This window comes from Silurus meridionalis, chromosome 9 (assembly GCF_014805685.1).
Source record: "Silurus meridionalis isolate SWU-2019-XX chromosome 9, ASM1480568v1, whole genome shotgun sequence".
Lineage (NCBI taxonomy): Eukaryota > Metazoa > Chordata > Actinopteri > Siluriformes > Siluridae > Silurus > Silurus meridionalis.
Genome location: NC_060892.1, coordinates 20,800,609 through 20,819,162, shown reverse-complemented (window position 1 = coordinate 20,819,162; position 18,554 = coordinate 20,800,609).

The following is an 18,554-nucleotide window of genomic DNA, read 5'->3' as shown; positions in this document are numbered from 1 at the left end:
TTCACAATGTAGAGAAGTGAACATACCAGTCTATTTTGAAGAAAGTACTCAGTAAGGCCAAAACTCACAGACTGCACCGATCCGCGCTTTAATACTACCCCTGCAAGGTCATATTTCCGAGGACATCGCTTGTCCCATGCTGAGAGCTAGGCCATGGAAGAGTGCACATGAGATGAAAGAAATAAATAAGGCCTGGTATTTTTTTTTTTATCATTTTTCCTTACTCACAAAGAATGTAGGGTGTCAGTCTCTGCAGTGATTGTGGCCTTAACCAAATTGTAGTCTCTTGTGGCTTCAGCCTTAGAACACCAAGGATCTGTGGGAGTGGAAATTCTTATTCCCACTATGAATGTTTGCTCATGCCATACATATTCCCTTTTAGCATACCAAGAATGCAGGTCCTAAAAAGACTCGATGGGTGTTCACCAGAGAGGTAAGCTTGAATTCCAAGTATTCAGAGTGTCCTCATATATAGTATATATACGTATATATACATAAAATATAATTGTTTTTATATATACATAAAATATACATTTTTATCATAGTGATTACATTTAAATTCATTTAATTGATTATATTAAATCAAATAAAAGGAGGTGGAGTGAGTGAGTAGCCACAGTTACACTGCACTAACTCTAGTTTTTCTTTTATGCCCCTGGAATTTCTATGTATATTTTTAAGTTTAATAATTATAACAAAATGCAATTAAAGTGCGATGTGGAGCCTAAACAAACTTGCGATCCACCACTTAATACTTTCCTAAGGAGAACACAGATTGTAACTAGCTTTTGCACAAAAAAGGATTGCCTTCACCGAATGTACCAAATTAGAAGCGAAACTATATATATATATATATATATATAGTGTCTAACTCTTCTTAAAAAATTTATTTTTAAGTATGTCTGAGACCAAATCAATAATAATGCCTTGTTCGCTCAAGATCTAACTCACACCTGCATTCACACACACACACACACACACACACACACACACACACACACACACACACACACTATTAATGTAGACCATTCACTTATTGCAACATCTCACTCCTGGTTATGATCCAGCATAGTTAAGCTTAAACCGTTCTAATTTACATGCACTTGGTGAGTGCTGGGAGAGGAACCATAAATACAGGAAACACAATAAAACTTTTTTTTTATTGTTTTTTATTATATTACTACTTAGATAAAAAAAAAAAAAAAACACCACTAAGCTAGAAACATAATTGCCCACAGGTAATCTCGTTTTCTACATTTCCCTAAGATCTCATTTAGGCCTCCAGCTGCCAGACAAATTCGGAACAAGACAGATCCTCTAGCATTTCATAATGAGATCATAGATGAATGTTGTATATCCTACAATTTTAGTAACAGCAAAGGGGGAGTAACACAAATGGGATTTAAATCCTAAACAAGTCGGTAATCAAATGTCATCCGTTACCCAGCAACCAGACTGCGGCACGATGTTCGGTGAAAGCCTACTTTATTAATAAACATCTATCTCTTTGTTTGCTAAGGGATTTTGATCTTTTTTGATCTTTTTGATTATTTAGTGTCTAGTTTCACAGCCTGAAAGTTGTTAACAAAAGTAGCACCATTACACTAATCATGCTACACTGTTGGCTATTGAACAAGGCCCGCGCTATGTCTCCAGCCAAGTACCTAAGAGTAGAAAGTAAACTATAAAAAAAGTTGAGACACTATTAGGGTTATTCTTACTTAAGGACACTTTTGAAGAGATTCTGGCAAATTAGGATGCTTCTGTAATCCTCTTTCCCTATCTGGAGGAAAAGATAAGATCTTGAGTTTAGGGAACTGCTAATCTGCAATAGCTATTGTCCTATTTAAGATCTGCTAAAACAGATAAGATAACGAGAGTGAAAGATGGCCAAAAGTGCCTTCAACACATAAAATGAATAGCAAATGCTGTTTTTTTTTTAACCTACAGCAGTTATTTAGTTGCATGCCTTTAAGTTTCCTCTTTATAACATCTCAGGGAGTTTTTCCTTGCCACAACTGAAACTTTAAGTTGGAATGTATACGTTTAGTGCCTATAAGTTTGTTCCTTCAAGTCTTAAATGAACAAACATATAGGCACTAAACTTATACACTTCAACTTCATAACCTCTATATCTCTGTAAAGCTGCTTTGGGACAATATCCATTGTTAAAAGTGCTATACATATAAGGCTGAATTTAATTCCATTGTGTAGTGTGGTCTTATCTTGATGAACAAAGGTTTTTGGATACATGCCCATAAGATTTGTATGATATTTCTGAACATCCCATTTGGCATTTAGTACCCATATGCTGTCATAATAACCTCCACTCTTCTAGGAAGGTGTTCTACTAGATTTCTTGTGTATTTTTGGAGATTTGTATTCATTTAGCCACAGAGGTATTAGTAGAGTCAGGTACTAATGTAGGGTGAGGTGTGGATTTCTGAGGTGCCACTCCAAATCATCCCAAAGGTGTTTAATTTGGTTGAATTTAGAGCTCTATAGCAGGCTATATAAGATCTTCCATTATAAGCCATGTAAACCGAATCTTCATGGAGCTGGCATTGTCATGCTGGACAATTCTAGTTCAATGAAAGGAAAAATTTATTAATGCCATATCCAATACAGTTGTGTGACTATAAGTTTATGAAAAAATTTTGGGAAAGAACCACATATGGCTGGAAAAGTCAGGTTTCCCAACGCTTTCATCCATATATTGTATCTCAGCGTCTTGGTGCCAAAGCAGACCAAAGGTTTAACATTGAAATACAAACTACTTCTTGTGGTAGATCTAAACAGAAAATTGCAACGCCCAGGTTGTTTTGTTACAGAAGAAACAGAAGGTAAAGATGCTTCATTATATGAGTGTAAAATCGAAACAATTTGCAATTGTTGCTCATTAATCGTAATCGCTGGCAAATGTTTGTTGTGTAAGAGGAACACTATACTGTCAAAAACAGTCCTTCTCTCTTTCTCTAAAAAAAAGAAAAGCCAAAAAAGCACACACTCCTCTGTGACAATTACAGTGTGCTGACACTGAAGACTCCTTACATAAACATACCATGTCAGTTTGACTTCTTACTTTGTTAATGTGAAACTACGCCTATTTAAAAAAAAAGAGAAGAAAAAAGTTTTTTAATTTGTTGATTATTATTCTTAGAGAGTGTAGAGCTTCCATGCGACATCTGTCTACATGGAAGTTCTCATAACCTCCAAGCCTTATTTCATCATTAACCTGTAATTCTGAATAGTTCAGTGTTACTGCTATAGCTTTTTTTTTTGTTTTGATTTTTTTTTTCCATATGCTTTGACTTTCTTCTGTGTATGTGTCCTCAGGCATTGGGAACATACTGACTGTCTGACAGCTCTACCGATTCCAAACTGCTGAATAATCAGCATATGTTCAATTTAAACACACACTGACAGCCTGAGGAGACAGAATGTAGGAATGGGGGGAGGGGGTGTTAGAATAGTGGTGGTGGTGCTGGTGGTGGACTGGTCTGTGTGTGTATGTGTGTGTGTGTTTGGAGTGCGTGTCTTTCTTCAGTGACCTTCTCAGTGTTTTACTTGATTACATATTCATACTTTCCTTCTCTTCCTCGTTCTTTTCTTCTTCTCTTTTTTATTTTCTTTATTTTTAGTCGCATTTGTAGACATCTGCTACAAAACCAGAAGGCATCCTAAAAATGAGTTAAAGGTCATCTTCATCTCATACTGATCCAAACTGTCTTTTGGTGAAGATGAAAAGAGCTTAAACACTGATTGGTATCTATTAAAATAATCATGAGACCAAAATATTCTTTTCAACTTCTTTTCAAAAAATCACACATAAAAGGCCACAGGTGTTGTGGCAAATTAGAGTCAGGAGTTCTTCCATCATTTATTCCTCTCAGAATGTTCTGATTTTTGCTGAGCTGATGCTTAACTGTATGTTGGTGATAAGTAGAAACCACAAGTGGCAATCAAAACGGGTTTAAAACAGAGCGCACGCTCACCCCGATTGGTGCTTTTCTGTGTAATTGACCAGTTAAGTTTTTATCCACTCATAAATAAAAAGGAACGACCGATTTTACAAAATTTAGTTGAATAAAAAGTAAGAGATTTGACTTTGAAATGAAATGAAGTTAAAGTAAAAGTCTCCACAAATGGAAACAGATAAAAAATACAGATACACAGAGAAAGGTCTCTAAGTACAGTAACAAATTACATTTAATTTATTACTGTCCATCACTGCTGCATGTCCATCAATCCTTGACCATTCCGGGTACAGGGGAACAAAAAAATGAAACTGAGCTAGCTAAATAAAGTAAGGTTTTTAGGGAAAAGCTTAGAATTGTACAAAATCATCACTTGTAAATTCTCAGTGCAAAACTGCACACACCAGGCATGTCTTGGCTGATTGATGGCGTTTGAAAGGTGGCGTCAGTCACCAGTCCATCACCTCGACCTACTGGTCCGAGACACTCTGAAGATGTTTCAATTCTTTCATTCTGGTGTCAGGACAGTTTTTTGTCAGCAAAAAACTGTGTGACATATGTGGAGACGGTGTGTGTGTGTGTGTGTGTGTGTGTGTGTGTGTGTGTGTGTGTGTGTGTGTGTGTGTGTGGCGGGGGGGTATGTGTGTGTGGGCGTATTGATGGATCTTTGTGTGTTCATTATGCTTCAGGCAGACAGTGCAACATGTGCGCACACACACACACACGCGCACAGTGAAGGTTTTCACATGATGATGCAATTCCACACAGTATAACAGTAAGAGGTTCATCATCGCTTCCTCTTAAAGTCCCGAGTTTCTGGAGATTCACAAGCAGCAAAGTAGGAATACATACAGAAAACATGCTTTTAATAGGCTTCTATTTTTCTGCTTTACACATTCGCTTGTGGGCCGTGAAGCCTTTTGGGAAATGTAGTAACATGAGTGCTACTGCAGCACTGGGATTCAAACTCAAAGCCTTCTGATCTGAAATCAGTGAGGCAGAAAATGGGCAACATGGAATTTGTGGAGCACATTTGCATCATGCCCAAATAATGAATTTAAACTTTAGAAGGTTAATGGGTGCCTTTGTGTGTGTGTGTGTGTGTGTGTGTGTGTGTGTGTGTGTGTGTGTGTGTGTGTGTGTGTGTGTGTGTGGATCAGTTTGTCTGGGGTGTTTATGAACACAACCAACTTCATGGTTTTCACAGTAGCCAAAGTGTGTGTACAGTATGTGTATATGTGTATGTTTGTGTGGTTTTTTTTTCCAACGCATTAGATTTTAAATGCAAATCTTAAATGTTAAAGCAAGTATTTTTTATATCAATAAATAAGACAAATCCAACTTTATATAATTATCCAAACCATTCACCCTCAATTCACCCTTGACTGGTCGCATTACCTTAGGGTACAAAGAAGACATGCTTCAAGTCTGTTCTCTGGCTACATCTACAATAATCCGGATTCATTTGAAAATGGCGTCTTTATCTAAAAACGATCCGCGTTCACATTTCCTTATTCAGTCATTTCCCAAAAGATGCTCATCCACACTGAAACATCAGAAAACACTTACATCCCTGTACTGCGCATAAGCGAAACATAAGACGATTCGACTTGTTTAATTTCCAGCGTTTATTTTATTTCCGACTTCGATGAAACGCCACACTGCAATGCGAAACTGTGTTCAAATGTATTCACTTTGGAAAGTGTTTTTAACAATCAGTTTTTTGTTTTTTCATTTTAAAAAAACACCGTCTTATTTTGGACGGAAGGCCAAAGCAAAAATTATACAATGTGTGGACATGGCCTCGATGTAAAAACAGCTGAGTCTCTAGCAGTCTTGAACATCTACAACCATCTTCCAGCAGTTTTTAAATTAGCATCACTTCATTAAAAAAACTCTTTTTCTAGTTTTCTTTCCCAACAGTTTTTACACTGATGGTATTCTTAGTTTGGGTTCTAATGCCAAATGTCATAAATAGAAAATGGAAATCTGCATGCGATTTCTCTCTTATCCGGAGTCTTAAGAGCCCATGCATTATGTTATTAGTTTCTTTCTTGTTTTCTCATGACTTCATTTCACGACTTAATTTTCTCCCCATAACAAAAATTTCTCATTATAACGACTTCATTTTCTTGTAAACATCATAAACATCATAAACATTTTGTCCTCATGATCAGTACTTAATTATTCTGTGTATTTGGCACAACAGCATGTTTGATCAGGGACTCACTGAACTGAAATAGCTCTGTGTCTGTCAGTGATCGACATCTTATACATAAGTGTTTGACACTTAAGAGGCAGTAAAACATGGCGCGAGATTTTCTCACTTTACGAATACATTTTAAGAAAACAGGTTTTTTCGTTGAGATTACGAGAAAACTGCCATGATAACGAGAAAACAACATCTGTTATGTCGAGAACGTGAGAAAATGAAGTTGTGATAACGAGAAAACAACCTTTGTTATGTCGAGATCATGAGAAAACAACTTTTGCCGAGAATATTGTGTCTTAATCACAAGAAAACTTCAGTACTCTCATACATCTCCAGATATCGAAAATACTGCTCGTCTATGGATTTCATTGTTTTAGCACAGTGCAGCTCGGTTTGACTCTCTCGCTGTCTATATCTATCTATCTCTCTGTTTTTCTCTCTCTTTTTCTCTTTCTCTGAACTATAAGAACAATGGATTATCGCAGTTCACACTGAGCAGACATTTATCTGCTGTGCTGTTTATGACCTTTGACCCCAAGTTGCAGATTTTCTGCTTTCTCCCAGTAGAAAAAACCTCCAAGAAAGAAAACCTGGTGATGTGGTGGTGGGACGTTTCCAATAAGTCCTTCATCTTCTGAGGCACATCTCTGTCCGAATGTCTCGGCCGTATTTTCTGGCGCTGGTCAAAAAAAAAGTGTCAGACGGTTTAGAGGAAGTCGATTTTCATTTTGATTTAATGTCATAACAGCCTCTTGAAGACGAGAGATTGCTCTTTATACACGGAGTCTTCGCTACGAGCAGCTGCTCGTGTGCAGATATGCACAGGTGCCGAGGAGGAATTTGATTAAAGCACAGCAGGGAATGTCTCAGGAGAGAAGCAATCACTGCTGGAGTGAAATCAGTCGGGCATGACACTGAATCAGCAACTCTGGCATGACAGCTCATGGAGGAGCTTTTTGCTTCGTAAAATAGCTTCTGCAGAAGATACAATTTTTTATTATTATTTTAAAATGGTGATTAAGTTTTGTCACAGGAGCAACATCTTAAATCACATAATAATGAAACGTACATCTAACAGTTGTTCATTAGAGACTGTTCACATTGTTATAAGGATAAAAATGACACTTAAAAAAGTGAAAAAAATGCTACATATAATAAAAGCTTATTAGTTTTAAAGCTTAAATTGCTACAAGATTTGAAATTAGTCACATTAATCAAAAAAGCATGTATAGTGTAGCTAGAAAAATTACTGATTATAGTCTTCAATTTTATCAGATAGTTTGTCTAATACACACATGCAGCATAAAGGGCATCCTCAGATAAATATATACAGTAAACTGCCCGATAATTAGTTTTCTAAAATCCGCATCCGCACCCCAGAGGAAGTGGGTAAAGCAGCATTTTGAAGTCTGATTACATCGCTCTAGCTGCAGACAGGTGTGTCGACTCAATTACATGGGATTGGTTCCGTTTCAGGGGTGTGAAATGATTTGCGCTGTCATGAACGATATAATGATATAATGTGTTATTCCGCCATTAAAACAGAGCAAAGCCAAGATCCTGGAGACTGCTCAATTTTTGCAGCAGCTCACAGTGTTAGGAGCCAGAAATATGTAACTGTGTATTGTTAAGGTATAAAATCAAACTATTACATTAGATATCTAACAGATATTGGACAAATTCCATTCCCTTGTTGCTTACCTGTGTATATTAGTGATGGTAAGATTCACTGATTCGGTTCATCAAAATAAAAGTTAATGATGTTTAAAAGTGTGCATCGGATAAAAGTTTGTAACAGGCATTTGTATCGCAATGCATAATTTTGAACATTTTTGCATCTGTAAAAATGATGTATTTATATGTAATTATTAGTATATATATATATATATATATATATATATATATATATATATATATATATATATATATATATATATATATATATGAAAGGCAAGCAGTCTTTTAGGCTGTGTGTTTCTCCTTGCCAGGGGGGAGGGGTTCTTGCTAGGCACAGCTTATGTGTAGCTTGCCTATGAGCGGAACATGCTCGGTCGGCCTGTTCCTTTCTCCAGCCTCACCTGCCGGATCCAGCAGTTTCTCAGGGTTCAGAAGCACGCTGTTGGGTCCTTTTTTCCCGGTTGGAGAGAGCGCTGTGTCCACCACTCTTCCTCCGAGAAGAGGGAGGGGATGGATGCCAGCGAACTCGCTAACACTCCCTCACAGCCAGTCCTCTACGAAGAGCTTTTGGAGGTGGTAGCTCGTGCTGTTGCCAAGCTTGATTTAGCTTGACCAGACGAGAAGCAGAAACAGCACCACCAAGTAAGCTGGATAAACGCTTTCAGCGCCCTGCGTCACTGCTTCCATGCCAGGGTCTGCCTTTTTTACTGGATTTGCACACTGAGGTGTCCAGGTCCTGGAGCAGCCCAAATTCGGCCCACCTCTTCAGCCCCAATATCTCCCTTTATGATAGTGGGGTTGAAATAGTGCGGTTGTGGGGCGATGCGCTGGGTTGAAGATATGATAGTCAGCTATTTCTCCCCGGGCTGCATTGTCCCTGAAGGCCCCGGCAGTGCCCACCAAGCCTCTGCAGACAACATCGGCTTTGCTGGGCAAAGCTTACACGGCCGCAGGTCAGGCCGATGGCTGCCTGCACAAGATGGCCGTGTTGCAGGCGTTCCAGGCTGATCTGCTAAGGGAGTTGGATGAGTGCTATGCCGTGCTACAGACCTAGCTCTCAGGGCCACAATGTTGGCCGTTCCATGTCAGTCCTGGTAGCCAAAAAAAAGCATCTGTGGCTCACTGTGTGAGAAATCCCTGACAGGGACAGAGCTTTCCTTCTGGAGATCCCGGTGGCTCCCCATGGACTTGTCTGTGGCGTTCAGACCTCAGTAAACGGTGCCCGTCCCTCCTCAGTACCCTCAGGAGGTCGCTCTATTAACCCTGCCATGTAAGGTACATCAGGGCACAGCGATCTCCAGCAAATGTCTCCCTCAACCTCCGCTCGGAGTGTGGTGGCCTTAGGCTTGGTCCTTTGAAGCTTCTCTCCAAGACAGTTGTAACGCTGTGGGCATTGCAGAAGCTAGCGTTGGCTCCACCACGTGCGTTTATAGCTACCTGGTTGTGACGTCACCATGCGGGTGACATTGTGCCTTTCCGTTAGACAGATTTTACACGTGATTCAGAGCATGGACACATGGAGGCGTTCCCCAAATGTTGTTGACACAGCATCTAGTTCACTCATGGAACCAGGGTTACATGCGTAACCTGACGATCACACTGCATCGTAATGGGGTAAATCATATCACATCGTGTCAGTAGCTGCTTCATATGTATTTTTATGATATTGTATTGTTGGCTATGCACCCAGATGCGAATCGCATCGACATTTCTAATGGAGATGCACATCCTTAATATATATTTCCAATACAGGGGGTTCTTATCAAACTATAAGTATGAGGGGCAAAAAAAAAGACCCAAAGCTATCAATTAACACTTTAGAAAAGTAAATAAACTGAAATGTTGAAGAATTAGTTTAATTATTCAATCTTTATACTGCTATTTATTAATCATGTAAGGGATATTTTTGGACTTTCACATGAACACTGGTTGTTACTAAGTTTTACTAACACGCAATTTATTTAAGTGCAATTCCACTTTCACTCGGAAAATCATGAATGATGCTTAATAGTGGTAAGAGTAAAAAAAAAACAAAACTGAAAGGCTTTACACCTGCACAATTATTTTAAGTGCACTTCCACTTCCACAGGAATGAAGTCAAGTAAATCATACATCTCTCAAATGACTTTCTTTGTTTAAGCACCATTTCTGCCCCTGTGCTCCTGCCACCATCAGCCAATCAAAAGTCAGAGTGCCTCATGTGTCCCTGATTTTACCCCGAGGCACTGAGACTTGGGCAGAGTTAATGGGTGTGAGGAAACCCCAGCCATTGATTATTAATGAAGGCTGACTCCAGATTAACCATGTGGATTGATTTTCTTTCTAAATAATACAGCGCCTTTGTGGGACGTGTGTGTGTGTGTGTGTGTGTGTGTGTGTGTGTGTGTGTGTGTGTGTGTGTGTGTGTGTGTGTGTGTGTGTTTGCATCCACTGACAGTATTGTGTTCCACTACCTATGCAATAAATATTCTTCTTGATGAAGATTTTTACTTTCAAAAACAGACCAAGGAGAAAACAACTACTGTGCGTTACTGAAATGATCAAACTCAGACATATTGCAAATGTTATTTTTGAAGACATATCAATTTATTTCATTTCCTTATATTTAGAAAGCATTTGATCCCAATTGTCATGGATCTGGAGCCTGCCCCAGAGAGTAGAGAACAAAAGAATTCATCTTAGATGTGTTACAAATCACTAGGCAGCGGAAACCGGGAGTAAAACAAAGTGTAGTTTTATTGTATCTACAAAAGACAAACAAAAAAAACTATGAAACTACAGTGCACAGAACAAAGAACTTAACTGGAGCGGGCATAACGAGGAGCACAGGGAAGCACGGGAGCAGCAAGTTCTAGGGTAAATGCACAGTAGATCGGACAGTGAGTGAATGGAGAGAGGGCTCCTTTAAAGTGGGCTGATTAAGGGAAAACAGGTGCGGGTGGTCACTAGGAGGGAGAGACTCAGCGTGAGAGGTGAGAGTGTGGCTGGTGGTTCTCTGACAAGATGAAGCACAAAAAAAATTCACACATTGGAACAATTTACCACAGCCAATCTGTCTACCTTTTGGGCAGTGGAAGGAAACTGAAGAACCTAGAGAAAACCGACATGCACCAAAGCTCAGGATTTGAACTTGGGATGCTAGAGATGCTTCAAGAGAAGCTGATACAATGTTCACTGGAACAATGATCGCTTGGAAGAAATGAGGAGGATGCAATGATGATGTTACCAGTAGAAGTCAAGGGGCGCCAGGGTCAGGGTAAGGCAATGTTTCTGGGAAAACAGGAAGAAGTAGAGTGATGCTCTAAGAGTAGATGAGAGGTGCAATGATGCCCTTAGCAAAGACAGGAGGTAAAACAATTTTTATTAACGAATCATACTACAAATCTTTCGAAATCTTTTTTCCAAAATTGGGATCCCAATGGAGGTACTACAAAATCAGACACACAGTCCTCCAGGATTCAATAACACCTGTGTATATGTTAAACAAGTGATATACACACATATATATATATATATATATATATATATATATATATATATATATATATATATATATATATATATATATATATATATAGGATGCTCAATGTGGTGAAGATGGCTTCACTAAGGGCATCCACAGACTGGAACTGACGTCCGTTTTTGTAAACCTCGGCAACAATGGTGCGTTGTGACAGCCCTTGCTTGTGCAGCTCAACAATCCTGCCACATTCAAAAACAGAATGCCTTTTTGCTTTTGCCATCAGGAGATCATGACAGTGGGACTTTCTGAAGAGCAATGACATTAAAGCCATACTTTTGCCCAGATTTTTAAAGACTATGGTCTTAAACTTTGATCAGCTGATGAACAGCCTGTTTAAGTTTAAATGCAGTTTTGAATAAACTGCCTACTCTCTATTTCTTGTCTCTTGCTTTCTTCTTTTGGCATTTTAAAGAAGTTCTTACAACCTGATTATGATTCACCAGCGCAAAATGTGAATACTTGGAATGTTTTCCCAGGTTTTAAGATTTTATTCAGGAGTGTATATATATATTAGGAGGAGGTATCACAGAAATTTCTACACTAGTTCTGTAACACACCAACAGATGGCAGCACGAGGCTACACGCACAGACAAAGGGAGCACCAACCTTCACCTTTAGAAGCAGCTCAAAGGCTGCCATTTTGACACAGTGCAGAGATCCCGTGCGAATAGCAAAAGGTGCTTGACATGCTTTGAAAAAAAGACTTCCAAGACATAGTGGCAGGAATGTAGAACTATTTTGAAGGTGATGGCCTGTAAACGTAAAGAAATTAAGTAATTTCTTGTAAACAGAACTAGTCTCAAAGCTTTTGATACCATCTTGTATATACAGTACAGACCAAAAGTTTGGACAAACTTTTGGTCTGTACTGTAAATATTTTCACGGATAGACCAGGTGTCAGAAACCGGGAGTAAAACAAGGTGTTGTTTATTGATCTTGAATATTCAAACACAAGAGAGTAAGAAAGTCGTAAGCACAGTAGGTAGTCTGGATGATCTATGGTTGTAAACTGTAGATCGGATGGTGAGTGAAGGGGAAGAGGGACCTTAAAAAGGGGACGGATAAATAGAGGACAGGTGTAGGTTAATAGTAGGAGGGAGAGGCTGAGCGAGAGTGTTGAGCGTTGGAGAGAGGTGTGCTTAGTGGCTCTCTAACATATATATACAGTAATCCCCCGTTTATAGCGGTGGTTATGTTCCAAAACCACGCGCAATAAACGAGAAACCGCGATAAACGAAAAAACGTGATAAACAGATGCCACCCCAAAAATGCTATTTTATGTATACAGTACTGCACTGTATTAACATTTTACTTCATTTTAGAATAAAAAATTATATTTTTATTAATACATTTCATTATTTAAACATAAAACTCCATAAAAACAATTCCCTATAAGTTTTTTGGTCTATCGTGCTATCCGCGAGAGACTGGGAAAATCAGCGAAACAAAAAAAAAAAGTTATGTGGCAAATGCAATTCCGCGATAAACCGGGGGCACGAGATTCGAACAGCGGTAAAGTGGGGATTACTGTATGTGTGTGTATATATATATATACTATATAGATAGATAGATAGATAGATAGATAGATAGATAGATAGATAGATAGATAGATAGATAGATAGATAGATAGATAGAGAAATAGATGCCACGCCCCCTTCGGCAGCAGCATTCCCCGAAGCACCCTGCTTCTTCTCCCACCCGCACGGAGCTCCTCGCAGTCATGCTGATCACACACACCTGACTCTCATTGCCTCACTCATCCAATCTCCTATTTAAGCCCCTCACCTCCACACACTCGGGGTCCATTATTGTTTGTGCATGATCATATGTGTTGGTTCATGGCGGTCTGTGTAATCGTGTATACGTATCCCGGTACGTACCCTTTTTCTCAGACTCCGCATTCTCTCAACGGCTGCACTTTCATTCCAAAGCGCACCCCGGATTACCCCGATCCTGCTGTTTTCCATGGTCACGCTGTCTGCACCACGTTGTATGTGTATGTCTATCCAGGTGTGCCCTATTCATGCCCCTGGGTGCGTCTAATTTTTTCCGTAGTGTAACATAATCCTACTTACATCAAAGTTACACATATTACACAATTATTGCTATTAGGGAGTTCTATTAGTACTATAATAACAATGATCTATAGCTCAGATGATTGCTTTATGTTTAGTGTGTTGAGTCACTTAGTCACTGTTGAGACTGGGAAGATATTGGGATTCTGTACAAGTGGATTAATGTGCCACATTCTGTTCATCTGGAATTGTGAGCCACTGTATTTTTGCTATAAAATGCTGAATCATGTTGAGTATTTACACAAGCAGTGTAAGTGTTTCTGCGGCCTGTCTACGATTTACAGAAAGCAATGTTCAATGGCAATCAACGGCAGCTCTGCTTCTGAAGTGTGTATGTATGTTTTACTTGCGGTTCATGTGCCCCTGGGGAGGCAGGTGTGTTTGCTTGCCTAAACCTGGAGGAGTGTAAAACTACTGCCTTGTAAAAACATTTCCCACATTTGCGTTGGCTACCAGCTTTTAATAATCACAGGCAACCTTTCTGATGCCAATCATTTATACAGACTGTATGCTCTTTCCTAGTCGAAATGATCCAGGGTCCAATTCAAAGAGCGCAAAATATAAATACTAAAAATAAATTGTTTGGTGTCAAATGGTGTCAATTATTCCTAGTGCAATGTGTGCACACAACTTTGCCATCAGGGGCAATCCTGCGCATAAGAAAGGAGCATTGCCTCTACCTGGATTGAAGGTGAAGATCTAAGAAGACAGCTTGGGGCTATGAGACACAACTAAGTAACATCCGTTCAAAATCTTTCATGTAAGTAATGCATAAGTAAATTGTCTGTGTGTTAGGTGTGTGTGCATGTGTGGCGTGAACACCTGGCAACACACAAGATTAAAAAAACTCTAAAATGTTATACATAAAAAAAAAACCCTGCTTTGCACATATACACAAAAAGATTATCCTATATTATTGTAAATGCTGTAGGCACACACATCTTTCATCAGTCGGATGTTATAAAGCATCACCTGGAGATGGTACACAGGATCTCGTCATGTGTAAAATGCAGCTGGTCATTAAAACATGCACGTACATGCGTTTTTATTCACTATAATCTACTATAAAAACTCATCGTTGTTAGAAAAAAAGGTCTAAATTATTCCATTATGAAAACAGTTATTATGATATAAAATAGCAAGGCCTGTGTCCAAAAGTCTGAGAAGATTACCGAGACCTTTTTACATTCCATAACTTATCATAACGCTGAGACGCAGATTTTCATTCGTGCCTCTTTCACAAAGCACACATTCTGGCAAAAATCCGGGTCTAGACCTCTAATGAGTGAGCCAGAGGCAACAGTGTAGAGGTTCAACTTACTAAGAGCATTAAAAGGACACCTTGAGATGGATTGAGAGTAATAAACAGAAACCCCTAGACACTGAATAACGGAATTACAGCATAAGTACAGAGAATACAATTATATGCTATTTAAAAATGGAACAGATTCAGTGTTCAGGCAAATGATATCCCAATAATTGCTGCAAAGCACTAATGGTTGAAGCGCTATAAGGCTAATATAAGTATATATAAGTATAATGTAACTGCGACTGTTTTTATATGGGTTTTTGTTGCACAGAAATATGAGCTTTCAGGTCTTATGTTCTTCGAAAAGATAAATGATCTAAAGGATTACTCCATTATAAAGTCTAAATACAGCATTATTATATACCCTATTATTGCATGCATTCAAAATGAAAAAAAAAATCATTATGAATCTAGGCTTTGTATGCATTGCGAATCAAGGGGGAGGGGCTCATTTTATGAGTTATGCTATTACTATTGAGGCGGAGTACACAAATCTTTTATTCATTTATTGTACTTGTTTTTGCTTTGATAAATTATCCAGGAACTCAGACACAAAGTGTAGGACATTTGGCACCCCTCATTTTCAGAATAGGTTCTGGTGAGTAATTGGGACACCTAATGCATCATTTAAAATGGATAGGAAATGGAAACAAATAAGAATGAAAAAACTACTATGAAAACTTTTGGTAATTTTGTAATTACTGGTACTAACAAAAACCTTTTTACAACTTTTTTTTTTTACATTAAAACCCACTTTTAATGACTAACCGGATTGCTATGAATTGCAACTCCAGGAGTGGAACTGGATATTGCCATTTAACACATGATACTCTTGTATAAGAGCACGTTTATTAAGATACAATAGGATTCTCTTTTTTTTTGTAACACTGCAGTCACACTGCTAGAGTAAAACGCTCGAGCTGCCTGCAGGCTGTCGGTGTGTTCTGAGCCTCTGACACGAGCATGAGAAAACTTAATCCACTACCCACTGGGCATCTGAGTAACTCTTAGATGTATATAAAAGAGAGAAAAGAAAGAAGCCCACAGAGTGGTTCCTTCATTTTATTATCTATCTCTTGCATTTCTTAACTTCTTATAGAACTCCTTATAGGAGTGCATCATCAATAGCATACATAAGATACATGCTAATTTTCACATTTACATGTAAATGTAGATGTGGATTTTTGGAAAATGCATTTAACTATTGGGCAGGATAAGCAGTTAATGAAAATTAAGTGATATATTCTGCTGCTTTCCCTACTACCGGGAATTTTGACAGGCCTCCACAAATTTTGCGGATGCATTGGTTGACGACTCAGTAATAAAAACAATTTCAAAACTACAAAATAACTGTTTTGTGTTTACTATATTTGAATTCATGTTATACAAATATCAGTATCAGTATTACTACTATTATGACATCTATCATGATATTTTCCTGTTTTCAAATTAATTCAAAAGAGATTCAAGCCTATGTGACATATTTTATACGTTCTGTTTTTGCAGCTTTAAACACAGAAAATAGAGGCCATCCACTTCATTAGCGGTGCATTCAGTGACTAGAGAGGACTAAAATGAGTGAGAGCAGGAAAGGTTTGGTAAGGGAATGCCTTGTTGCCTTAGGCAAAATCAGCCAACCCCCAACAGTGGGGCAAATGGAAGATAAGGCCAAAGCTTACGTGAAAGCATTGCCCACGGGAGCCCCAATCATTCCAATCATACATGTCAAAAGGGTTTTTTCTCTGTTTAGCAAAATCTCTACTGAATGGTCTCTGGTGAGACTCTTAACTATGACAAGTGTATTTGTTGAAGACTTTAGAAGGACCAGCAGCTTTAGTTAGTTATATACTGGAATCAGGATGCCAGACATTGTACATAATCTTAGAGTCTTAGGAAAGCATAGGTTTTCTTTTTTCTTGATTCCAGTTACTAAGCTTAACCTGGTTAAAGTATGTAAATTATCAGTGACAATGACTGATGCTGTAAAATGCCTCATTCCAATGTGACATGGCAATATTTTGGTTATGTGACTGAACTGCTGAATGTCCAGGAGGTTGTCCAAAAACAATTTGGACTTTATGGATACTTTAATGAGTTTAATGAAAAGGCTGACCTTTGAGAAGTAGGAAGCTGCTCTGGAGCATTAAATAGGACACAAAATACAGAGTATATGATCAGTAATGTAAATAAAGTGTGAGAGTGCGTGGTAGTGCAAATAACAGTGCGTTATGTAAGACAAAGAGTTTACTTTAGAACTTTTGTACAAAATATATTAACAATACTATGTGTAACATATGGCCTGGGGAAAGAAACTGTTCCTGTGTCTGGCAGTTTTGGTGAACAAAGTTCTGTAGCACCTGCCAGAAAGGAAGGAGTTGAAAGAGTCCAGGGTGTGGAGGGTCAGTAGTGATTTTTACTCCCTATTTCCTGGTTCTTGTGTAGTACAAGTCCTGAAAAGCAAGCAGGGGAGCACCAATGATTTGTTTCTGCTGTTTTAAAAGTTTGCTGCAGTCTATTCCTGACCTGTTTTGTTGCTGCTCCAAACCAGATGGTGATGGATGTGCACAGGACTTATTCAATGACTGCAGTGTAGAACTGTATCAGCAACTCCTGTGGGATACTCCCTTAATTGTTGCAGAAAGTACATCCTCTGCTGGGCCTTTTTTAGAATTGAGATTAAATTGGACTCCCATTTCAGGTCGTGGGAAACGCCACTGATGACACAGGGCTGTTGAATATTGGGAGGGGGAGTAGTGTTGAGGGGTGTTTTATAAAGTCCACTATCATCTCCATGTTTTTGAGGGTGTTTAGCTCTAGGTTGTTCTGACTGCACCATAGCACCAGCCGCTTCACCTGATCTGTTTGCTTGGTAGGCAAACTGTAGGGGATCCAGTATCTGTTCTGTTACGTTCTTTGGGTGGGCCAATGTTAGCTGCTCAAAGACGGATGTCAGAGCGACAGGCTTGTAGTCATTCAGTCCTGTGATGGAGGGTTTCTTGGCGGCCGGGATGATGGTGGAGAGTTTAAAGCAGGGGGAGGGGCTTCACACAGCTCAATTGATCTGTTAAAGATATAGGTAAAGATAGGAGCCAGTTGGTCAGCACATGCTTTGATACAGGAGGGGGAGACACCATCTGGGCTTAGTGCTTTTCTTTTTGTTCTGTCTCTGGAAGAGCCGAATCACATCCTCTTCACAAATCATGAGTGCAACTTGAGTGCTGGGTGGAGTTGTTAGAGGAGTTCCCAGAGGTGTGATGGGGGCAGTTAGTGGGCTGGGGTGGATGAGAGGTGTATAGATATTGCTCTCAAACTTGCAGTAGAAAGTGTTGAGGTTGTCAGCATGATATTTCTCACTCTCCGGTGTTTCTATTGTTTTTTATGATTTATAATCACACTCTTGGTGTCACCCAAATGAAAATGAAAATATTTGAGTCTTGTTACTCTCAAGGTTCTCATACCATCTAAGGAGGTTTTTCCACAGTTGCCCCAGGTTGCCTGTTGGGGATAAATATATACAGTGGAACACGGTTATGTCGATGTCCTAGGGGGTCGCCAAAAAGCATCGAGGTAACCAATGATCGAGATAAACGAAAATCAAAATGGCGGCAATATTTTAACATGCTTGAAATTTCTTTATGTACATGATGTGTGTTAATAAATGAGAATGTGCATGCACGTGTTTTTGGAGGGTTTTTTACACAACAGCGTTGCCGCGATTTGTTTGATGAAGGCATGCTATAAAAATACATACAGTGCATGTTCATCTGTCAGGAATCCACCT